Source organism: Centrocercus urophasianus, unplaced genomic scaffold (genome assembly GCF_019232065.1).
Source record: "Centrocercus urophasianus isolate 14NV4802_14NV808 unplaced genomic scaffold, USGS_Curo_1.0 seq_10, whole genome shotgun sequence".
Taxonomy (NCBI): Eukaryota; Metazoa; Chordata; class Aves; order Galliformes; family Phasianidae; genus Centrocercus; species Centrocercus urophasianus.
This window is the reverse complement of record NW_024884142.1, coordinates 85,998,766-86,022,297: the sequence shown is the minus strand read 5'-3', so window position 1 is coordinate 86,022,297 and position 23,532 is coordinate 85,998,766. Positions and strand designations below refer to the sequence as shown.

The following is a 23,532-nucleotide window of genomic DNA, read 5'->3' as shown; positions in this document are numbered from 1 at the left end:
CTTCAGGTATTGATAGGCTGCAATGAGGTCACCCCGCAGCCTTCTCTCCTCCAGGCTGAACAAGCCCAACTCCCTCAGCCTGTCCTCATAGGGGAGGTGCTCCAGCCCCCTGATCATCTTAGTCGCCCTCCTCTGGACTCTTTCCAAAATCTCAATGTCTTTCTTGTACTGAGGGCTCCACACCTGGAGCCCTCAATAATTTCTCTTGAAGAAACTGACTCCAATATCATAAAAAATTGCATACGCAACCATATGCACTTCCAATTTTATGGCTGAAATGCAGGAATGATTGTGCTGAATCAACTCACAAGACAATGGATTTCTCAAAATCTCCAGTGATGACAAAATCAGACTCTTTAGAGCAAAGCATGACTGCCACAGCATGGGCAGTTTCCCTGAAAGGCATGTTTTCCCCAAGCAGTCTCGGGTCCACAGGTTTCCACCAAGAACTGCAATTTCTGTGTTATAAACCAAATAGATTTGTAGTAGTAGTTTATGTTGGAGGCCATTTCTCCCACAGTAGTAGTACTTTGCAATTAAACAACTCAGACTTATGCCGAGCATGAAGTTGTACTAACACTGATGGATGCAGACAGTCACACTTTGTACTTCCAAAGCCCTCGGTAAGAAGCACAAGCCCTTCAAGTTTCTGCAGAAAGGAAAATCAGCAAAAACACTCATTTTTTAAAAGCAAATAAACAGTGAAATGAAAAAAACCCATAATTAAAGGGATGACACTTCAGTAACACCCTGATTCTTACCTCCTGTTTTTCCAAGTGAAACATATAATCTTAGAACTCCCCACTGCTGTGCACACCCTGACTTTGTATCAGAAGAACTCACTTCTGATACGCTCACTTCACTATGGAGTGGTTGGGGGAACAATGAACAAATGCAGGCTGCTCAGAGCACTGCTCAGTCAAGTCTTCACTATTTCCTAAAGTGAAGATTTCAGGACCTCTATGAGTAACCTGTTCCACTGCTCAATCACACACACACGAAGTTTTTTTCTTTCACTGAAATGGAATTTCCTCTATTTCAATTTGTGCCTGTTGCCTCTTGCCCTTTCCCTGGACTTGGATGAAAACAGCAGGAGGGCCACAAATGAAAACTGCAAACTGAAAGTGCTGCCAAGTTCAGAAAGTTGCCAGGTGAGAGAAATGATTTTTCTCATCTCAAGGTACTATTGTATTGTTTTGCTTACAAACGTAAATGGGAAATATTTCTAGCCTGCTAAGTAGGCACTGCCTGTTTCAATACGTTTTGCTTTCATTTCACTGGGTTCTGAGCATGGAAGCATAAAAGCACACACAGGCAATTTACATATGCGAGCATTACTGCATGCTCTGTCACCTAAAAAAAGCAAACTTATGTTTTCCATTCCTGCAGACAAACTGTGCCAGTATCTTCACCCACACAGCTGTATTTTTCCTTTTGCCAAATGCAAAACAGTTAAATTCTAAATTTCAAGTGAATATTCCTATAGTCAACACCACACTTTCCCCTATTACTTACCCAAGTGATGAAGCAAACAGAAGGAGAAGGTGAAAAAAACAAATCCACAAATCACACAAATTAGATTGCTTCCAAGGACATGCTCAGTGGTAAAGTAAGGCACTGGTACAACTTCAGGCATACCCTCTCTCCTACAGAACCTCACCTGCCACAGCTTCCACTAAACCTCTGTCCCACCAGAGATGAATACTCACATGTTCTCACCTCTACAATAGGACATGCTTATGACTGTGTTATTTAAATTGTAAAAGGCTTGGTAAAAGTAACTCTCGTTACTTTGCTGCCTTTTAAAACTACTTAATTCAACTTCTCCCCTTCCAGTTCTTCAGATACACAAATATCTCATTTGAATCGCTCTTAGATTCAATTACTGTACTGGCAAAAAGCAGCTGCCACCTAAGATCTCTTTATCTTTGTTCTCATTTGACTCCTTATGCCCTTCAGCATTGCTCCTTCATTCTCCAAGCCTCTGCTTTTGCTCTGCTCTACCAGAATCACCGAGCTGACTTTTTCTGAATCAGAAATTTTCCATCTAACCTCCATCATGCCTTTCCTTAACAGAGCAGTGCTTTTGCCATCCTGATTATTTTATCTTCCTAGAAGACATGAGAAAAAAAATCAAATCTTTATGTAAGACACTAACGCTACATAAATTGTGAAAAGAAATGGAATATGGCATGACAAAAACTAGATAAGTGTACAGAGGAGATATTCAAAAATAGGGAATTTCATTCCCAATCGTCTCAAAGAGTTAAAGCTCACACATTTATGATATTTGCATTTTATAGTCTCACCTTATATCCACTCTTCCTATCAGCTGTCTGCATCCTATGTATTTAAATACACTGCCATCATTTTCTTCCCACATCTTAGAACCAGGGTGCAGCTGGATGAAGCCACCAAAGCTGCACTTGGCACAAGGACATCACAAAACAGGACAAAGAACTCAACATCTTACTACAGCCAGATGTTGTTTCTCTTACTGGAGTTCCATGCTCAAGAGTCATTAGAAAGAATATTGCTGCCAGTTGCAGCCTAGCAGTGGAGAGAGATGCAAGTTGTCTGCTCATAACGAGGGAACATTCAATAAAACTTAAATTTGGCACTTCGATATCTTTTAAATCAACCAGCCTTTAGAATGTGCTGCCATGCAATGCTAACCATGAAATACAGAAAGATTTAGTGCTCTGCACATTTCCACAGTCGACAAGAACATTTTAGCTGTTCATAGTGCAAATGCTGACAGTGACTTGGAAGAAAGATACAAGTCTGATGTTTAAGATGTTAAGCTTTGTAAGGCTAAACCCATAACAAATCGCTCTCTCTAAGGCAATAAGATTCATAACAAAAAGATTCCAATCCCATACCTACCTCCGGCAGCCCTGGTGCCCATCTGCCCCTGAATTGAGCTGCTTCTGTAGGCAAACACTAGGGAATATTAGCAAAGACCAGTGAAGATCATTCTGTTCTCCTCAAACAAACACCCTAGGTTGCGTTTCTCCCTTGGCATACTTCAACTGCTTCAAAAGTGGATCTGACACATGCCAGAGCTGGTGTGCACACACGTGAACTTTACTGCCTTGTGCTACTTCATCCCAGAAAGGGTAGAGTTTAACTGCTTGCTGAAACATTTATCTTGCCACTGCCTTCATACAGGACATTTTAAAGGTGCAAGTCTTTCCTCACTGATCATAAAGGAAGCCTGGATGACTTGTACTCACTAGGTACATAATCTTTCCAGTAGCCGAACTTACCCAAGAGGAGCTCTGTTCTAAGCTGTTGAGGCAAAAAAGCCTCAACAGATTCTCCCCAGCACAGCCCAGCCACAGGTACCAGACCCCAGCTAGGAAGCAGCCAGGTGGAATGAGACCGATTCAACTCACCCATTCCTATATTCTTTAAATGCCTTTTCTATTGAGAGCACGTCTTATTTTCATAGAATATCCTGAGTTGGAAGGGACCCAAAAGGATCATCAAATCCAACTCCCAGCTACACACAAGACCACCCAAAATCTAAACCCAGTGTCTGAGAGTATTATCCAAACACTCCTTGAACTCCAGCATCCTGTTCCGTGCCCACTGCCCTCTGGGGCAGAACCTTTCCTTAACCCCCACTTGATTCCCCCCCACACAGCTCCATGCCATCCCCTCGAGCCCAGTCACTGTCACCAGAGCGCTGTTCCTCTGCTCCATGTGAGGAGTTGCAGCTGCCATGAGGCCTTTTCTCAGCTCCTCTGCTCCAGGCTGAAGAAAACAAGGGAATCCAGCCACTCCTCGTGCACCTTGCCCTCCAGACTCTTTCTCATCTTTGTAGCCCTCCTTTGGGCACACATAATTGCATTAAGTACTTAAGCTGCGGTGCCCAGATGTGTGGTCAGTGCAGTAGATGAGGCCACACAGCACACAGCAGAACAGGACAAGCTCTCCCCTCACCCAGCAGCAGTGCCAGACCTGAAGCAGCCCAGGGTACAGTTGGCCTTGTGGCTGCCAGTGCACACTACTGGCTCAGGTTCAACTTGCTGCCAGCCAGAACCCCCACAGCCCTTTCCCACACAGCTGCTCGTCAGCCTCTTGCCCCTAGGTCTGACCACGTAGCCAGAGTTGCCCCATATCAGCTGCAGAATCCAACACCTAGTGCTGTTAAACTTCATGCAGTTGGTGATTGCCCAACTCTGTAATTTATCAAGGTCTCTCTGCAAGACCTCTCTGCCCTCAAAGGAGTCTGCAGCTCCTGCCAATTCATCGTTATCCACTAACTTAAATTCTCTCACAATTTCTCTCCTATGTACTTTCCCTGTTGTTCTTCAACTTGCTTTTTCTTCAGCTTTTCAACTAAGCACTCTTCCTGTTTACTCTGTTCCTTTACGCTTGCAAGAGCATTGCTCTTTCTATACACACCTGGCATTTCAACAGACCTTATTAAAAATCAGGACTTTCTTTTACTCTACTTACTCTGCCAACTCCCCTCAAACTACCAGAGTGTTAAAAGAAGAACTGAATAAATTGGTATAGCAAAGGAATACCAGACATCTCTCCCGTTATTAATAAACCTTTTCATACCTTAGGGTAGATTTGAAGTTTCTTTTCATGCTAACATCAGCAACATCAGCACCGTGTTAATATTTGCTTTTACTACCAAGATTACGGTGCTCCCAAAACAGTAATAAATATTGACTGAGTATTCTCAAGAAATAAAGTCCTAAGCTTAATCTACTAAAAATAATATATTTCTTAAATCCTCTAATGACTATTAGAATGGAGAAAGCCATAAAAACCAGAATCTGGCTGAAGAAATTTCAAAGCACCATATTATATGGAAGTTTCTGGTATTTCATGATCAGAAAATTGCGTTCTTCCTTATACAGAGCTACAAAGAGCTACTCAGTCCTCTGAGATTCAAATTCTTCCCATCCATTGAACAACATGGAACCAGTACTACCACAAGTCTCCAACTCAGGCAAGCTATCTCTAGTTTAAACAACAAAAAAAGAATCAACTTGAAGATTAGTATTAAAAAAGTCAAATATTAACATATCATTTGCAAAGTCAGGGTGAAAATCTTGACTTTCAGCCACTCACAGTTCACTACTTGTTTATGATAGATTTTAATCAGAACATTTTTAGTCAATTACAGCCAAATTATTTCATTAAGGTTACACTAAGAAGATACACCCATGAAAACCTGCATCTGTTCTATTTAGTTGTTCCCTGATTAGCTTCTTAGGTTTTGTTTTATATTGTTGCTGCCAGAAGAAACAGTAGTTTGCTCTAGTGATCAATTTCTAATAGCCTACATGAATTAATCTTGTCTTACCCTAATTGCCACTTAACCCTAAGTAATACGCAAGAAAAACCCCACAGGCACCAAAACCCAACATCATTTTGGTAGGCACCACCTACCACAGCATCCTGTGCCAAACACAGGCATTACTTCCTGGTGAAGCAGTTTATGAACACCTGAAACACCCTGGGTGAACAGCAGTACCTGACACAACACCTGCAGCATGATGCAGAATAAGAAATCCTCACCTTATGACACTTTAAACAACCTCCAGCTTCTCCCATGAATGTAAAGACATCATTTATTTTAGTTTATCAAAAACTAAGTCTGCATGCTAATATTTAAATCAGATTTTATTACCATTCTCTCCCAAAAGAAACTCAAGTATTACCCTGAAAAGTGTTTTTGAGAATTTCTGTAAGCAATCTAAGTGCTTTCCCTTGAAAGCAGGATTTCATTTTGTACATTCAGTTTAAAATAAGAAAAAAAACTTTTTTAAAAAAATACACAAACTCCTTGGTTAGGTTCTGGCTTTTCTTTTTTTTTTTTTTAATTAAAAGTACTGAAGCTTTAAATCGTACATTTTTTTCAGAGAACTGAGAGAGCTCTTTAACAAAGCAGCAACCTGTGCTACAACACGAATGCTGCCACTGTCTCCTTTTAGCAGATAGCTTCATTTATTTCACCAGCACCGGTTTTGCTGTAGCTATTTCTCCTCTCTCCAAGCTCTCCTGTCCTAACACAATGCAAACTCAACCTCACCCTCTGAAACAGCTTGGAAAAACCGGCACATGGCCAACTTGCAACTGATACCATGGTTTAAATACCTTCCCAGCAAAGTTGCACAAACTTCAAAATACTCTGGGATCAGTCATTAAAATGTTTTTGTTTCAGTTACAACGCTAATGAAAACCAAATGTCTACATTTATTTTAGCCAGCTTTACGGCCTAGGGACTTTGCTCAAGAGAGAGGCCTGTATCAATCCTCATTTACCCAGCTGAATAGATTAGTCACAACATTGTACAGAGATACGGAGAATACTTTTAAAAGATTTAATTATAAGAGTGTTTCAACCACAGATTTAATTAAGGAGGCTCAATTAATTGCCTCTGAAGTCTTCAATTACAGCGCACTTTCAGCTGCAATTTTACAAGGCTCCTTTTGCAAACAGATTGAAGTCTCAAAGCTAATGCTACAAGATAAGCTCTTACAAACTGGATAGCTTTATCTATCCAAATAAGGCACACAGTAACAGATCTTGCCTGAAATTTAACTTTCCCCAAAGCATTTGTCTGTAAGACCGCAGGAAGATTCATTGCATTATGCAAGTGTATCTCTACATATGTATACATGACACATTCAACAGACAGAAATATTCTAGGTGGGAAATGGAGACCACAAAACAAAGTGCTTTGTAAAAATCTGCCTCTCACCCTGATGCTGTGACATTCTGCTACTGGTTTAATCTTCACCCTCTACAGTTAGGTCAGCAAGTTACATTTTTACATACACGTTCAGCAGCCTATGGCCATATGATGCTTCAGCACCATTTACCCCTAAAATTCATTTTAGAGTACTTTGTACATAATTCTCTCCACAGCAAACAGTACCAAAGTTCTGATAAAACAAAATCAACATGTGCTGACAAATTGCTCTCAAGATTTTTGAAAATGCCTACAAGAACTTTCAACAAGGCGCTATTTACCATCTTCTGCACCTCACGACACCGGCAACATGCACCGCGTGTTTCCAGCTAGCATTCAAACTCTTCAACCTCACAATTAATGACAGCTGCTAAAATGCTTAAAATATCGCAGAAAAGGAACAAAAGCTTCACAGCTAAGTAGAATTCAGGCAAGCCAGAGCCCCTTACTAAATAAGAGACATTAGAATGCATGCAGTACTTGGGTGCATTCATTATGCAGTGTTCTCTTCAAGACCACTACAATCCACAAGCAAACAGTTAATCACATTTTTTCAGAAATTAAATTGTCTGTTTTAGAGGTCTGTATGTTTTTGTCCTTCTCCTCTTACCCAGAAATACAAAGAAATTCCAGTACTATATATGTGAAATGGTTTCATGTTAATCTCAAAATGAGGAGAAAGGAGTAACACAGCAAAATGGAGACTGGAGACTACTGCAGTTACATTTCACAAAAAAAATATGAAAAGCTATCTGAGGCCTTAGGACTCAGTGCTTTCATCATGACATTGAGGATTATTGACAATAGTTATCACATCAAAAGCAAAGAACTTTCTCAAAATTTCAGCTAAATCATCTCCGAAAGCAACTGCCAACATGATTAAGTAGCACAGCTATTTAAATGTGAATGAAAAATTATGAGAATTAAGAAATTATTCTTCCCATTAAGTCTATGCACTTATTTGTCACCATTTTAAGAAAAGAACATTAAGGCAACATTTATTCCTCGTACAAGAAATAAGTATCACAAGAGAAGACTGAGCAGTACGAATTCAACTACACCCTTTAAGAAACTATCTATAAACAATATCATTTCTCAGGACATATTTTCCTCAAAAGCTGGCAGCCTTACAGAACTGTCACAAACTATCCAGCAAAGATGTCCCCCTTTGAAATCTCAGATAGATGCAAAGATGCCTTCATTTATTAAACTGAGCATACCTACAGATCTTAATTTATTTCAGGCACTCGGCACATAACATTAATAAAAAGCATCTGGATTAAACAAGCAATACCCATAGAGATCAAGAATAACAAATCTCCTCAACACAGCCAGAGAGAAGCTCCTCCTAGAAGTGCAAATCACGAGCTTTCAGGGGGCTGCCACATCCTGTCTGCAAGACAGGGAACTTTAGGCAGTTTGAAACTTAGCCTATTGTTTGGGACCAACTTCTCAAAAGCAAATACATCAACCAGCATTCCATGGTCACCCCCCTCCTGTAGGCAAAGAATCACATCAAAAGCAGATTACAGAGAATCAACAATACTGACGAATGCAAATTCAGAATACTAAGACTGATTTCTACAGCCCATAGAAGAAGCTTGTCTCTCACACTGGAAACCACCTATGAACGTACTGAGGAAAAAAATGAATAGTTATTAACCCTTTCTCAGTGGAGAAGAACCTGGTACTTTGAATAGATCTAGCATTCTCACTTTGCAGTTTTATTCACTTCTGTAGCTGGTTCAAAAGACACATTATACCACTCTGATTGTTATGCAGCACTAACGTGGAGACAAGCACAGTTCAAGAACATTGTTCTCAGCTTCCTTCCCACCAACATGTTCACAGGAGCCATCGCTCCTCTGGAATACGAACAGGGCATTCAGTTAGCATTTAGGATTTTCTCCTTCCCGTGATTCTCCGTATCTGAGGTTTCTCACTGTGGGTTACGGGAAATCTGAGAACAGTTAAGGGACATCGCTCTAAGAATATTCCCGATTTCAAGGGCTGGTAGCATTAGCTTTGGAAGCCAGCTGCTGGAGCTGGCTAAAGGTACTGATGGAAAATAAGGTAATCCAGCAGATGTATGCTGCTCTTCGGGTTTTTTTCCCCTGTCACTAGCCCAAGTGGCCTTTCTCACTACAGCACCATTTCCAAACACAGAAAAACAGACACGTGGGATGATTAGAAAAAAGAAACCAACACAAAAAGGTTTTATCTAGAAATCTGCTTAGAGAGGAGGTCTGAGATTAAACCACCAAAGAAGCAGATTACCCAAAGCTCCAATTCATATCCACCTTCTTCCCAAAGAAGTTGAGTGTCGTCCAAGAAAACCACAGCTTGCCTAGCTGTACTGCAAGATGAAGCTTTCCCCACACACAGTGATTGGGTGCTTGGCTTGGAAGAAGGACGCTGTTAATGGCATCTCCAAACATGTACAGGAAGCACGGAACACACAGGGCAGATTCCGAATGGAAATGGAAGGTATTTAATGGCAGTGACTGCTAAGTGGAATTTATCTTGATGAATCACTCAAGATATTTTGCACTACATAGATAAAAGTAAAGCAAACTCTCTATAAAAGGCACAATCCATAACATATCTCCCTGTAACTCTCACTTCAGACAGACACCTCTGCAGCTATTGCTATGGATACCAAATGCAGGTTTATCAGCTCGGAAATTCAGCCCAGATGTACCTCACTAAAATTAGCACACTAAGGGTGTTTTACTTACACATTGTAAAATACACTAGATGCTCCTTTGTGGAATCATTTCAGTTTCATGATACACACATTGTCAAAAAACACCTTTAATACGCTTTACACGCAAAAGAACTTTAAAAGAAGGTCTACAGCTGAATTAATGTGGGACTGGCACCCAGTACTGTGCTACACTGGTGACTATGTCCAAGCTTCTGCCCCTAAAGACACTTTCCTTTGCATATGAAGTGGGATGGGACAGAGCCACCGTGACAGTGGAGTTCCAGAGCAATAATTGTATTCCTGGCACACACACAAGGCTACCTTTCACAAAGAAAATTGCTGCTGGTTTTTTGCCTCATTAAAATGGTTAACTATTTTCCGAAGGTCTACTAATATATGCTCTTCCTGACTCAGCCACGTGAGGACATTCCCATTTTCCACTTTGCATTTTCCTTTCCTCTGTGTTGCTTCTTTACTTCAGGCTTCTCTTTCAGCTTCTTCTGACAATGAAACCAGCCACATCTCCTATAGGAGTTGTTAGCCAAGTCCTTAGCACAGCTAAGGGTAAGATACTACCAGTATTTAGTCTACTTGTACCTTCCCTATAAAATAAAAGACAGGGTTCATTTTCATCAGATTTCAAACATGCCTGACCATGCCTCTACCAGTGTGATTGGGGTGCTAAGCAAGTCACCATTTGACTCCTGTTTTCGTCACACACTCTCCCCAGCAGCAGGCTCTGGCATGCTCTGCAGGTAGTTTGCATGGGCTTGGAAGTCAGTGCGCTGTGTCTCTGGATCAAGATTTGAGCAGCTGCACAAACACGTTTATCATCATGATCCTTATTTTGGAAAGGGAGAAAAATAAATCAGAAGTGATAGTTAAAAAAACAAGGAATAAACCAAAAAGAAACTTTGAGTGTTGTGTTAAGCAAGAAGTCTCTCCCAGGCATTCAATCTATTCACATCTCAAAGTATGCAGGAGATGTATGCTTTAATTTGCTTGCTATGTCAGCTTTTCACAAGACAAAAATCACCACCTCATTTTTCCACATCACAGGAAATTCTGGACCTTCCCTTGCTTCATGAAGATGCACAAAATTGAGCAGGTATTTTGTATTTAATACAGCAGAGGCAGTACTGCATTCCTCAGTTCTTGAGCTCTCATGTCTACCTATTTAAAAGCTGATTGACACAGTTCCAAAGTACTGCAGGGCACACAACAAGCAGGCTTACTTCACCACAGAGGGAAAAAAAAGTTACCTAGAAATGCACCTGGACAACTAAAAAGCTAATACAAAATAAAAATACACACAGACATTTCTGCATGAACTCATTCCAGAATGAGCTTAATCCATTCTCAAAGCAGACAGCAGAATTAATGGCCACTGGACAGGTAACTTTTGGTGAGAACAGCATCGTTTGGATGCAAAACAATTTGAAAATTTGAAAACAGCTAGCAAGAACCTTCTCTCCTTCATTGCTCTGCAAACAAACATTAAGATCCTGACATATCCATGGCAACTTGTGCTGTGGAAACCAGACTTCAACATAACCTTTTAAAATATGATGCCAGTTCTTTCACAGAGAATACACTGAAGGAACTATAAACCCTGTAGGGTGACACAGTAATAATAAATCTGAATGCAAACGTCAATAGAGCCCAAACTTAAAACCCACACCTGCAGAAAAAAACCTCACAGGGATTTCAGGCTGATGCCATCAGCTTTTAAAAAGGCATTTCGTTGTCCTAAAGACTCCACACACCCTCTCACTCTTCAGCACTGCTGGTTTGTCAAAACAGAATTAAATCATAACAGCATGCCCCCTGCCTTCTTAAGGAACTTCAGATTTAAAAAAAAATAATGAAATTGCTGTACCAACACTGCAAGTCACATCAGTTAACACTGACACAATCTCCTCACCTAGAAAGGCAACGTGATACAACAGCACTGGGATTCCAATAAAATGCAAGTTCTACAAACTACCTGTGTCGTTACAGAACTTGAAAGAAGTCAAGCAACTGTGCCACACAGTGAAACTATTTGAGAGAAGAGATTTTCAGCAGTAGTGGGGAGAAACAGAGCAAAGGAAGAAAAGAAACTGCGCTTTTCCAAATACAAAGGTTAAGAGAAATATGAACGGTAAGTCTTCTGTGATGGATATCTTCAAGCTCCTAAAATATTAACTAGTTTTTCTTCAATTTACGATATTGTAAGAGAAGCATCCAAACAACTTGGGAATCCAAGAATGAGAAAACGCTTGGGCTTACATATTACTTTTTTAATGCAGAACAGAGATACGTGTCTGAAGAATTTTCTCATCTGCAGCTACAGACAAAAATTAATCCTTAGAGCAATACACACTGCGCATGGAAAACAGGGCCAGGAACTAAACATGCCCTTCAGCAAATCATAATTCAGTGCCATATCTAAGATTAAGATGCTGACAATTCTGTCTCCTAGGTCCAAGTTCCTGCTGCCAGATTACACCGCCTCTCATTTGTGCATGTTAATTGCTAGTTTTAAGAAAAAGGGCATGCAAGATAAAGGCTGCTAATGAGGGTATGTTTTATTTCATATCTTAATTCTAACTCAGAGGAAGAGCAAAGTAGTCTGAAATCTCAGAGGTTCCTATCAAACTTACCACAGGGGTTTATGAGTGCAATTTCACCCGCGTCTCCAAAATTCTGTATGAAGTTGTCAAAGAAAGATGATTCTGGAAGTTTGTAGCCGCTGGTATATGCTTAGCATGTCAATTAGAAGATATTTACAGTCACAAGTGGAAGTGAGCCAGGAGATTCATAAAAGTATTTTTCCCTTGTTATGCAATATTACTTTTCTTTGAAGGGTTGGGAGTGGAAATGAGAGAGTACAGATGTGCTATTTTGATAGCAAGACCCATTAGCACAAAATGAGAAAGCGATTAATAACCCAACGCTATTAACCATTTTGATATCTCTTTAATTTGTATGGCCCAGCTTTCCAGAAACTATTCTAGGAGTTTCTAGTGCTATAAAGTGATGGTTGGAAAGAAGCTCAATAAATCAGCTAATTCAGCCTCTCAGAATGGGATTAGGAAAGCAAGGTCTAGACATAGTTAATCCATGCCTTAAAAGGCCCTCTGAAAATGGAAATACCACAGTCTCCCTAACCAATCTGTTCCAGCCATCCGCAGTTTTTTCTAGGGTCCATTTACACATCTCTGCTGCAATTTAAACCCATTACTGATGGTTCTGTCATCAGAACAGCTGTAGCAAACACCTTATTTTTTATATCTCGTTTGAACACAGTAGTTCCTTCTCCCTTTAGTCTTTGTTACTTAAAGGAATTTGTTCTCGTAAAAATACAACATCTTTTAAAAATTAAAAATGGTATTTTCAAGACTGTGTTCTCTTTATCTGCATCTATACCCTCTCCAACTGGTCTAGCACGCCTAAATCTAGACTGAAGAGCTATCACATTATTTATGGAGTTATTCTGCTTGTGTATTTCAGTATATCTAACTTACCTGCAACATTTCTGTTAACAGAATCACACCCAGTTTAAGTGCAACATTCCCCAGACCCTTTGCACAAAATTCATTCTATTTTTCCACTGTCCACCAGTGCAGACCACCATTAAAAAGACGACCTCGAGTCCTGCCCTCACCTGAAAGGTGCGTGAACCCCCAGGCTACTTTTCCAGTTCCTTTGAATAATTCAGAACCCTAACCCCACTTTCCAGCACACGTCCAGTGCCCCCCACCTCAGTACCATCTGTTGCTCACACTGCACTGCCTTTACTTTTCACCGAAGCCAAAAATCAGTGCCAGAACTCTGTAGAGACTGTTCAGCCAAGACAACCTTCTGCTCTGACAGTGCACCATGAAACTACTTCAGGTTTTTCACCAACTTTACAGCATTTAGAGAAACGTTTCCTTGCTTTTCCATATAGACAATGTCATTTGAATAAACTCAAACTAAAAACACATTTCATTCTCCCAAAGACATAAGACTTGATAGCGTGTCACGAGAGGAGATTCAACCGCTTGTCAATTTGGCTTTCAGAAAAATTATGTTCATTTACCACCTTTGTACCTTTTTTTCCCCACCAGAAAAGCTTACAAGATAGTTTGTATTTATTGCAGTGGTTTCACAAGCGGACTCCAGCTCTCCAGTAGCTCTTTACTACCTGGTCTCCTTACAGGTCAAACATGGTGAACAGATAGAAGTGATCTCAGTCAATAGTTCACAGAGAAAATCTGTGCTTTCATTCACATACGCAACCAGAAAAGTTCATCTAAACTAACTTTTTCCATCAAGGTTCCAACCAAATAATTTCTTCAAATATTTTCATCACTCAGCTTTACTGTTACTTATTTGAACAAAGTTCAAAGTTAGTAAACACCCAGCATTACGTTCGAGTAATCAATCAATTTGCTACACTGGGAAAACCAAGCCTTAATTTACAAATGGAAGTGATCTAACTGATTGCTGACTAGTTCACCAGCAATAAATAAGGCTTCCACCTCCTGTTCCAGTGAAGCTGTACCCGTCACCCTGCTGTGCATCTGATCACATGTAAAGCTGGAGCACCTCCCCTATGAGGACAGGCTGAGGGAGTTGGGCTTGTTCAGCCTGGAGAAGAGAAGGCTGCGGGGTGACCTCATTGCAGCCTATCAATACCTGAAGGGAACCTACACCCAGGAGGGGAGTAAACTCTTCAAAAGGGCTGACAACAGCAGGACTAGGGGAAATGGATCCAAGTTGAAGGAGGGAAGATTTAGGTTGGATGTTAGGGGGAAGTTCTTTACAAGGAGAGTGGTTAGGCCCTGGAACGGGTTGCCCAGGGAGGTTGTGGATGCCCCGTCCTTGGATGTGTTCAAGGCCAGGTTGGACGGGGTCCTGGGCAACCTGATCTGAATGTGTGTGTTTGGTGGCCCTGCTAGGCAGGGGGGTTGGAACTACATGATCCTTGAGGTCCCTTCCAACCCGGGTGATTCTGTGATTCTGTGATTCTGTAAAGCTCACTCAACCTGCTAACCAGAAAGCTAACCTAAGCAAGTAAAGCAAGTAGTTTCTTGCTGGCTTAGCAAATCGTATGGCCTTAGGCCATGAGTGTATCAGCATGAAGAATTTGCAAAGCAGGAAGCAAGACCACACTGCTGGGAAATTGTTGAGAAATACAAATTAGAAACTTCTACAAGTGTTGTCTTTGCAACTTAGAACATTACCACAGTGAAATCACAGCTGCTGCACGTGGCAGCCATAGCTACAACTCAACTAGCTGACCTTTACATTATAGATAAGAGTTTCAGGAAGCTGGTCTAGACAAGGTCAAGTTCACTGAGAAAAGGCAGCAATGAAAAAGAAGAAATGAAGAAGTGGAACAAAACTGCTGCATCCATGTGCTCTCCCCCTTGTAATGAACACGAGTGCTTGCTTTTGTCTGTGTTGTATTATAACAAAAAAAAAGACATTGCCAAAGACTACCCAGAAGCAGTTCACACAAAAGATAAACGCTTCTTAAGAACAACCAAAATAAATATTTACTTTGTTCAATCTTTTTGCTTACTGTATTTGTTTTCTACTCCACCCTGGTCATTCCGATTAGTTAGAGCTGTGACACAATGAAGAAAGTTTGCAACAAAAATACCAGTACAAGTTTCCAGTAAAAGCAAAGGAGATATCACAGAACATTCTCTTAACAGGGCTCACAAAAGCAGATGGCATTAAGCCTTGAAGAGAAAGCAGCACATTCATTTCAGGATATCATTCAGACCCAAAATTATCAGTCTGCTCAATTTTACCTTGGAAGCTCTGACCACCTACCCCTTTCCTCAAAGGGAGAGGGAAGCACTGAATAGCGGGGTAGACAAGCAGGAGCTCTGGTAATTATTGGTGGGCCTTAAATACACAGACCCCTTATTACAGCTTCAAATCTTTTTTTTGTTTTGTTTTACAGATTTAGCAGCCTAAGTTACACATTATTAAGGAACTTGAAATAGTATATTTGAATCATCACTGAGGGTTAGAGGAAAAGATGACAACTGAAGGAAAAACAAAAATACGCTTTGCACAGGCAAACAGAAGTGAGTCTGTCCTGCTTAGAAAGAAGTAGTTCAAATTTCCAAAAATTAATCCCTGTACCACATATCAGGAAAGCTGTGACAAACACTGAAGAGTCTCTGCAAAGTATAAGATTTTGGAAAGTTAAGAGAGAGAGAAAGACAACCTGCCCCAAAGAGCCACCTTCTAGAGACACTGGTGACGAAAGTCTGTTCCCAAAGAACCTCCTTCAAAACCTCCCCGTTTCACTGTAAAGCACTCTGGCTTGTAGGGCTCAATATTCAGGGCAATAACAAACAGCCATGTGACCCTCTCGTGGAAAGGCCATGGAAAAAAAAATCTGTCTGGAGTTTATGTTGGCTGGGCAGATCAATATACTTAGTCATAACTCGGCAGCACCACTCACAAAGCCAGTATTTGTTTTCACACTAATGCCATCTCTACCATTTTTTTTAAAGAGAGAACAAGTTGCCAAAGTACTGATATGCAGCAGATCTGAAACTGGCTTTGCCTAACAGCAGGTTAAGTAGGGAAAAACAGTTCCTGACCCAACAGGTCAGCAGCTACCTTTGGAAGGGCCAGTTGTGGTGCCTGGCCAACCACAACACTGAAACTGGTGACAAAAGAAATCTATTAACATCATCACAAAGCAATAAGTTTTACAAATACTGTATTTATCTTGAATTCTCCAAAAGCTTTGATGCAAATTCCACATTTTTTTCCTGTTTCCAACCATTAACTTCCAGAGAAAATACATGATGATTAATTCAGGCCCACAAAAGTTCTGTTTTTCAGACTCCCAGACTTTACTCTCACAGAAATGAGTTCTAAGCTACATTAACAACTTTAGCTTTTATTTTAATAATGATTTGTATGTCACGCTGATGCCTTTACAAACACACAATAGAATTAGAACACTTCACATGATTCAACTTCAAAGAGTTAAGATTAAGTTACCGAATTCTTGCAATACCTGCTGGAGTTTTTTTATGGTATTAAAGAAGCTATCAACAATAAGTGAGAACACATGTTTCAGACTAGGGTAAAGTTTATTCCAACAGGAAAAAAATTCCCTTCAGCTTTATGTAATTATTTTGAACAGCATATGTAATATTAAGGAAAATATTTTAACTTAGATATTTAAACTAGGTGGCACGGTACTCCGTAATTTTCTAAGCCCAAAACATCATAGCTGTGGCAATTCTTAATTAATTACTTTTGGTTCTCAAAATCCCCCTCCTTCCTTCCTCCCACCCAAAGCTATTTGCACAAAACCAAGTTCTCATGTGATCTCAAAAAACTGTTGCCCAGCATGCTATTTCAATATTGGAATACCAGCACGAGTATTACAGTATTAAATGCTTTCATCTTCAGAAGCATCTCTCATCAGCCATGTTGCTGAGCACAGTAACCACATTCAGAGAAAAGAAACCAGAAACAATTGAAAGAAAGCCTTCTAGTCTCACTTCTAGAAATACCTTGAGCCTCCATCTACAGGCATCAGGAACCCACCAAGTCTTACAACTAACAGGAACGTGTTTAACTCAGAAGAGCACAGATGAAGCCCCACGAAAAAAAGCTTCAATTCCAGCACTTCCCTGCAGCAAAACTGTAAACTGAGCTGCATCATTCCACTCACATTCCAGGTAGAATGGATTTTGTGTTTACAAAATGCATCTTCTCTAATCTCCCTCTTGATGCTCCATCCTGTACATAAATATTTAATCACAGACAGGCACTTTGTGAAAGGCAGTTTGAACACAGGGAGATCCATTTGCCTCAAGTATAAGCTAAAAAGGTTAAAAAAAAAAAAAAGTATGTTGTACATACAGTCAAATATGACACTGGTTCAGAAACTTTAAGAAGATGTGCACAGAAATAACTGATTTCTTATATTTGTCATATTACATCTGAAATAGTTGTAAAGAATATTCATTGATTAAACGGGTACAAGTTACACGACAATTGTAGCGTACTTGGAACATTCAAACTCAAAACAGTGCTCATCAATACCCTCTTCAAACGCCTAGGAAAACTGCAAATGTGGTACTTTGGGAAAGCAAGCAACAAGAACAGTGTCAGCTGTAGCAATAAAGCTGCTTGCCTTCGAGATTTACTCCTTACAGCTCCAACAGGCACACCTTATCACACACAAGGGCAGCAGCAGCACGGAGAAATATCAGGAAGCCTACAACAGATGCCTGCTCACAGCTCTTGCCCAACCTTAGTTACATAAAGATAGAAGATGAAGAATTAAAGCTCCAGGAGGTCAGAGATCCTTAGCAACGCAGGGATAACAGCAGCTGAATTTCCAACCACCGTGGCTCTGTGCAAGAAAGAACTACTGCTTAGAATACGCACTTGAGCCTGGAACATAAATGTTTTCAGATGACAAGAATACATTTCCTCCTATTAAAGCTAGAGCTGCCTCCTTACCATTTATCTGCATGTCAGGATCATTAACAAGGAGAGACTGTACAAGAAAAAAATACGGCACACATCTGTTAATAATTAAGGCTTAATTTAGTCATTTTTATTAATTTGTGCTACAAAAGCACAAGAATTGTGTTGTGCTAGAGACAGCATAAGAATGGTTTTATCATGCTGTGCTTGCCTGCCTCTACAAAAACAACTCAGTGCTTTAGATTAAGATACACAGCAAGAACTTTCTTCAGATACTTGCAAACAGAAGGCAGTTTCCAGACATCTGCTGAATACACCAGCCGACCAGAGCACAAGCTTTTCACCTTTACTACAGAAATATGTGATGGGAGGAATAAGAAAATGGGGAGCGGCTGAGGCCGCTGGGTTTGCTGAGCTCAGAGCAGAGGAGCTGAGGGGAGGCCTGATGGCGGCTGCAGCTCCTCACAGGTAGCAAAGGGCAGCGCTGAGCTCTGCTCTGTGTGACAGCGACAGGACCCGAGGAGATGGCAGGGAGCTGTCAAGGGAGGGGCAGCTGGGGGCTGGGGACAGGGTCTGCATCACAGGATGGATGGGCAAGGAATGGGCTGCCCAAGGCAGTGGGCACAGCCCCAATGGCAGAGTTCAAGGGGCATTTGGACAGCACTCCCAGACGTGGGGTTTGGATTTTGGGTGGTGCTGTGTGAAGCCGGGAGTGGGACTCAATGACCTTATGGGTCCCTTCCAACTTCGGATATTCCGTGATTCTGTATTTCTCACTCATCTATCCACCAACCAGCTACTCTCTGTCTCCCCTCAAAGCCACCTTCTCTCCCCACAAACCCTCATTCTTGCGAGCTCTATGCTATCCCACATCTCCACCAGCAGCCTTAATGGTGATCACCACTCCCCCACCCCATCCCCAGCACCTATCCTTGCTCCTCTTCACCCTGCTCATCCAGCCTTACCACTTCTGCTTTCAGATCTTCTCCCTCCCACACCACCGACTGACTCCAGTCCTCCTTCCCCACTGTCTACCAGCCAGATGTATTTATCTTAATATTGAATGCAAGAGAATCTGTCTCAGCGCAAGTTAAGCTGCGACTAATATGCACAGATAGCAGAGGATAGATAGCTTCAAGAATTCACCTTTTATCATCATAAAGTTCCTTCACACACAGGTTTCCTAGCTAAGGCCTCTTCTGTTACTCCATATGGGTTTTCACCAAGCCAGCTGCACCGTACTGTTGGCTTGTTGTATGTGGAGTTTCAAAAGTTATTTGACAGATGACAGACAGCCTTTGACAACCGCAAGTCTCAAAATCAAAGTTCAGATGGAAATTTCATCTTGCTGTTCTATTAATATCAGCACTCATTAGTTTATTATACTTCACTTAGGAGAGATCCTTTTAGAAGGGTAAGTTACAGTTACACAGCTTTCATTTTTAAGAGTTAAGAAGTATTTTGTTTACAACAAAACATGAATCTGACAAGTTTTGATTAAAACCCTCAGTGTCAAGCAAGGCTATTTTAGCATTATGGTCTCACTAAACATGTAATTTAGAGGTTACAGTCCACTCTTACACCACAAAGCAACATTATTTTCTTTTGGGCAGAAAAGCAACCAGTCTTTATTCTTTTTCTTTTAATATTAGAAAGAGCATTTTCACACCCTCCAGGAGTGTTTAATTTTTGTTGCACTTCACACCAGAGCACAGCTGACTTGGTAAGAGCTGCTCACAGGAAGTCACACTAAACTCAGAAATACCATATGGCTGCTGAACTAGAAAATAGCCATGGTTACCAAACCAAATTAATTCCATTGATCGCTTTGAAGAGAGATAACTGTGTGCTTGCTAATTATCTGAGGTGCTTATTATGTATTTCAAAGTTTGCAAGTAATTCTATACTTCTATCAAAGCTAATAAATCAATCATCTCTGTTAAAAGCTTAGAGGAAAGCAAAGCTTACGTCTCACATCTATGGTTAACATATGAGAAACATTACTATGAAAGCCATTCAAAAAGACTCCTCATGGGAAAGGGTAACATTATGAGAACTAAGTGTTTTCACATGTTCTTTTTACCTTTGTTCTTTTATGGTCTTATTTTTCACCTCTTCTACAGAGAGACTTTTTTGGAGGCTACTAAGCTGAATTCCATCTCTTTCTTCCCAAGGCCCTTTGGGATTGTTCTCCCCATATCAACATCTTTTGTTCCTGCTACAGTAATTTTCTGATCAGTGCAGAACAGCTTCATGTGCCTTTCTCCAGCAGAGCCGGCAACAGAAACAGGTTCAAAAAGATGAGGAAAAAGTCAAAAGAAAAAAATCTACCTTTCTCAGCAATGTGTGTGTCTGCTAACAATAAACAAATCCAGAGCAAGCTTTCTACTGAACTCATGTATTGCCTATTAATAATTAGCAGGAGAAGGCAAACAGATTGAAACAAAGCCCCTGAACAGGAAAACCCAAACGCCAGCACTGCTCTTCTCCAGCTCCTACACAGGTGAACACGCCTTACTGACACACTGCAACCTGTAAGTAACCTTGCATCTGCACTAGGAATTCAAAAGCAGATTAACAAGAAAAACCCAACGGCTGTGTTTTATTTAGTGCCCATAGACACTGCACCCAAAAGGAAAAAACTTTCCTGAGTTACACTATCAGGTCTCAAATGCTAATGTGGTCTTCAACATACTGCATCACTTTGTATAAGGCCTTAATTTCATCATCCATCTGCTTTTAACTGATGTAACGCATTTAAGCTTCTGGTCCCAAAATAACCATGTTCTCAAACTAGGCTACTATACTACTGCAGGATATCACTCACTTTGCTATGGAAGAGAAAATAAATCTTTCGGCAGGATATGATTCTGCTTTTCATTTAATGATTTCCAAAATACATAATGCAATGCCCTTGTTTAGTTTCCTAAACAGAATACTGTCAGCAAAGGCTGCTGTGCTCCGTAAGCTTCCAGTCTAAAGATAATTACTAAATCATCAAGTTTTTGTTTTGTTTTGTTTAGGCTTTTTAATTTGTATCTCAGCTCATTTGCACCATCAGCCCAGCAGCTTCCCAATAGCAGATGTGGTTTATAGGAGACGCTGAAAAGCTAAAGCACAATTTTTTCCTCCAAGCAAATGTTCATAACATTATTATTTGTTATGGTCAACAATTTAGTGACCACAAACTCGTGCTTGCAGCAAGAGCCTATAAAGGCTGATATTTTAAGTACCTACAGTTTTCTAATAAGCATGGGCAGCCTGATCTGGTGGGTGGCAATCCTGCCCATAGCAGGGGGTTGGAACTAGATGATCTTTAAGATCCTCTGCAGCCTAACCCATACTGTAATTTCATGTCCCCAGTCTGAAGGCTGTTCCACATCCTTGAACCCCTGCAGGCAGTTTGTTTCAGGCTCTGGTCTCTTTGCCAAGTAAAGGAATTCACTCTCAAGAAGATACTGCATGCTTATCTGCCCCAGTTGCTTTCTTGTCCCTTGATTCCCCTGCAGCTCTACTGACCAACACTTCTATAGCTGACCATGCTTAATAATGAGCCCAGTGACAATTAGGATGTGCTATCTCAAGGCCTTGTTACTGATTTACAGGTACATAACAGGGGCTTTTTTCTTCACATGTCCAAGCCAGCAGTTCCGTAAGTGTCCTCTCTAGCATGCTACTTGCACTGTGATCAGACAGCTCTGTTCATTTATAACACACCCACACCCTACAGACACATCTTTTGAGCAACTACAGCTCTTTGTGCCTCTCCTGAGGAAGAAACAGACCCTATTTTGGGCAGTGAGGCCCTAGCACAGCTGCTCACAGAGCTGTGGTGCCCCATCCCTGGAGGTGCTCCAGGTCAGGTTGGACGGGGCCCTGGACAGCCTGAACTGGGGGGCCAGCCCTGTCCACGGCTGGGGGTGAGGCTGGGTGGCTTTGCGATCCCTTGCAACCCAAACCACTCTGTGATGCCACTTGCCAACACAGTTTGAACCATCTCTCTTTACGCAGAGCCCTACTTTTCATTCTAAGCCAGAGGCTGAGAAAACAGCGAGCACCTTACTGCCTTCCACACAGGCGCGTTCTCTAGTGAACTTTTAATACCTTCCACCAGAAGAAGGGAAGAAGCCATCGGGCGCCGTTCCTCACGCCGGGGCAGCCGGCATCCCTCCGCCTCAGCGGCTCCTCCAGCCCACTTACAGCACGAGCCGGCGCCGAAGAGTTGCGGACCGAGCGCGCCGCCCCAGCGGAGCCCCGCTAACAGTCCGCACTAAGGCCAGGCCCGGAGGGAGGGACGCGGCGGAGCCGGGCGGAGCGTGGCCGCGCCCCGCAGGACGCCGTTCTCGAGCGCAGCCTAGTCCAAGCGGCCGCGAGCCGGGCGGGGCGCCAAGTGCCCTCCGGGGCCGGCCGCGGCCGTTACCGCCCTCCCGCCGCGGGGCCGCGCACGCACCTCGGCGCGCCGAGGGACCGCCTCCCCCGGCGGTTCTCCTCGCCTTCCCGCCCCGCACGCCGGGCGAGGAGGGGAGGCGGGAAGACGCCCGCCTCACGGCGCCTACCTGTGGGCTGCCCGCTGCGAGGTCACGGAGGCGGCCGCTGCTGCCCTGCCTGAGCCCGTCGTCGCGGCAGGAAGCGAGCGGCCCCCGCGGCGTCTCCACCGTGGCGCAGTTACCATGGGACGGACGCCCTCTCCCTCCGGAAGTCGGCGCCGGCGGCGGGGCGGGCCGCGGAGGCGGGGACGCAGCCATCTTGAGCGCGGCGCCGTGTTCGGCAGCTGCCGGCCGCCATCTTGAGTGCGGCGCGGCTCTGGGGACGGCCCCGTCGGTGCTGACCTCGGCCGTTGGGATTAGCGGCAGCCGCAATAAAGCCCTACGCCACAAGTCCCTGAGGTCGCAGGCGGCCCTGTCTGAAAAAACAATCCTAGAATCATTAAGGTTGGGAAAGACCTCTAAGATTATCTAGTCCAACCACCACCACCACGCCCACTGATAACATACGTGTGCCACAGCCTCACAGTTCTTGAGCCCCTCCACGGCAGCAAGTCCCTCACCGCCCGGGGCAGCCCGTGCTTCACAGCTCTGAGAATGAAAGTTCCCCAACGTCCAACACAAAGCTCTGGAAAAGAATTTGACAGCAAAAGGCTGACACAAGGGTTTCCCTGGCAGAGTGGCAAGCATAATCCCCGAAGTAGGATCGGTGTGCCTTGAGGAATGGGAGGGAGGGCACAAAGAGCCCAGGGAAGGGGGGGTTTGTAACACGCAGGGCAGTTTCTCCCCTGACGAAACACATCTCCAAAGGTTCCTTCTCTGCCCACCCCAAAAGGGCCACAGCATCAGGCTGTACACACACTTCCAGAACTAACACTTCCAGAACTAAAAGCCTAGTATTGTGCATGAAGTCACATATAGCAAAGGACATCTAGACAATTAAGTGCTGAAACACCAGGAAAAGCTTGCCTCAGCCATAACTGCGCTGTCTTGTGTGTTAGTTTTTAATTGCAAGAGCGGATGCCATTTGGTCCCAGAGGATCTCTGCCTCATTTAGCACACAGTTTGGGCCAAAATGCAGCTGCTCACAGATGTGGCATTGCCTAATTTTTGAGGGCTTGCTTTTACAGCTTAAGTAAAACCGTGTATTCGTTGCTTCTAAAGACCAG

General features: G+C 42.4%; 1 protein-coding gene across 2 annotated transcripts in view; it reads right to left on the bottom strand.

The window, feature by feature from the left end:
- Positions 1-22,076, bottom strand: part of DISP1 (dispatched RND transporter family member 1) — an 85,591-nt gene extending 63,515 nt beyond the window's left edge. For both annotated transcript variants that reach the window (XM_042823934.1, XM_042823961.1), the window contains exon 1: positions 21,984-22,076. The gene's annotated coding sequence lies outside the window, so the exon portion shown is untranslated. The remainder of the gene's footprint in view (positions 1-21,983) is intronic.
- Between the last annotated feature and the right edge of the window lie 1,456 nt (positions 22,077-23,532).